Source organism: Arachis duranensis, chromosome 5 (assembly GCF_000817695.3).
Source record: "Arachis duranensis cultivar V14167 chromosome 5, aradu.V14167.gnm2.J7QH, whole genome shotgun sequence".
NCBI classification, from domain to species: domain Eukaryota; kingdom Viridiplantae; phylum Streptophyta; class Magnoliopsida; order Fabales; family Fabaceae; genus Arachis; species Arachis duranensis.
This window is the reverse complement of record NC_029776.3, coordinates 55,816,170-55,817,901: the sequence shown is the minus strand read 5'-3', so window position 1 is coordinate 55,817,901 and position 1,732 is coordinate 55,816,170. Positions and strand designations below refer to the sequence as shown.

At 40.9% G+C, this 1,732-nt stretch overlaps 1 non-coding gene across 1 annotated transcript; it reads left to right on the top strand.

The window, feature by feature from the left end:
- The first annotated feature begins 1,313 nt into the window (after window positions 1–1,313).
- Window positions 1,314–1,420, top strand: LOC127748025 (small nucleolar RNA R71). Its single transcript, XR_008009968.1, has one exon. It is a non-coding gene; the product is annotated as a small nucleolar RNA R71 (small nucleolar RNA).
- The last annotated feature ends 312 nt before the right edge of the window (window positions 1,421–1,732 follow it).

Genomic DNA, 1,732 nt, shown 5'->3' with positions numbered 1-1,732 from the left:
TTTGTCACAGAGGGATGGCCATGTGCCTTAAACACAAGGTAGTCCCCATTCAATTGAAGGACTAATTCACCTCTGTTGACATCTATCATAGCTCCTGCTGCGGCTAGGAAAGGTCTTCCCAGGATGATACACTCATCCTCTTCTTTCCTAGTGTCTAAGATTATGAAATCAGCAGGGATGTAAAGACCTTCAACCTTTACTAACACGTCCTCTACTATTCCATAAGCTTGTCTCAATGACTTGTCTGCCAATTGTAATGAGAACAAGGCAGGTTGTACCTCAATGATCTCCAACTTCTCCATTACAAAGAGTGGCATAAGATTTATCCCTGACCCCAGATCATATAGAGCTTTTTCAAAGGTCAATGTGCCTATGGTACAAGGTATTAAGAACTTGCCAGGATCTTGTCTCTTTTGAGGTAAAATTTGCTGAATCCAGGTATCTAGCTCACTAATGAGCAAGGGAGGTTCACTTTCCCAAGTCTCATTACCAAACAGCTTGGCATTCAGCTTCATGATAGCTCCTAAATATTGAGCAACTTGCTCTCCAGTCACATCTTCATCCTCTTCAGAGGAAGAATAGTCTTCAGAGCTCATGAATGGCAGAAGGAGATTTAATGGAATCTCTATGGTCTCTATTTGAGCCTCAGATTCCTTTGGATCCTTAATAGGAAACTCCCTCTTGCTTGAGATACGTCCCAGGAGGTCCTCCTCACTAGGATTTTCGTTCTCCTCCTCCCTTGTGCATTCGGCCATATTGATTAAATCAATGGCCTTGCACTCTCCTTTTGGATTCTCTTCTGTATTGCTTGGGAGAATACTGGGAGGAGTTTCAATGACTTTCTTACTCAGCTGGCCCACTTGTGCCTCCAAATTTCTGATGGAGGATCTTGTTTCACTCATGAAACTGAAAGTGGCCTTTGACAGATCAAAGACTAAATTGGCTAAATTAGAAGTGTTTTGTTCAGAATTCTCTGTCTGTTGCTGAGAAGATGATGGAAAAGGCTTGCTATTGCTCAGCCTATTGCGTCCACCATTGTCATGTTGACTTGTTGAGTTAACACTTTGTTCTGAGCCAATATGGTATTCAGAGCATCAATTTCAAGAACTCCCTTCCTTTGAGGCATCCCATTATTAATGGAATTCCTCTCAGAAGTGTACATGAATTGGTTATTTGCAACCATGTCAATAAGCTCTTAAGCTTCTGCAGGTGTTTTCTTTAGGTGAATGGATCCACCTGCAGAATGGTCCAATGACATTTTTGAAAATTCAGATAGACCATAATAGAATATATCTAATATGGTCCATTCTGAAAACATATCAGATGGACACCTTTTGGTTAACTGCTTGTATCTTTCCCAAGCTTCATAGAGGGATTCACCATCTTTTTGTTTGAAGGTCTGAACATCCACTCTAAGCTTGCTCAGCTTTTGAGGAGGAAAGAATTTATCCAAGAAAGCTGTGACCAGCTTATCCCATGAGTCCAGGCTATCCTTAGGTTGTGAATCCAACCATGTTCTAGCTCTGTCTCTTACTGCAAAAGGGAAAAGCATGAGTCTGTAGACTTCAGGATCTACTCCATTCATCTTTACAGTCTCACAAATCTGCAAAAACTTAGTTAAAAACTGATAAGGATCTTCAGATGGAAGTCCATAAAACTTGCAGTTTTGTTGCATTAAGGCAACTAATTGAGGCTTAAGCTCAAAATTATTGGCTCCAATGGCAGGAATGGA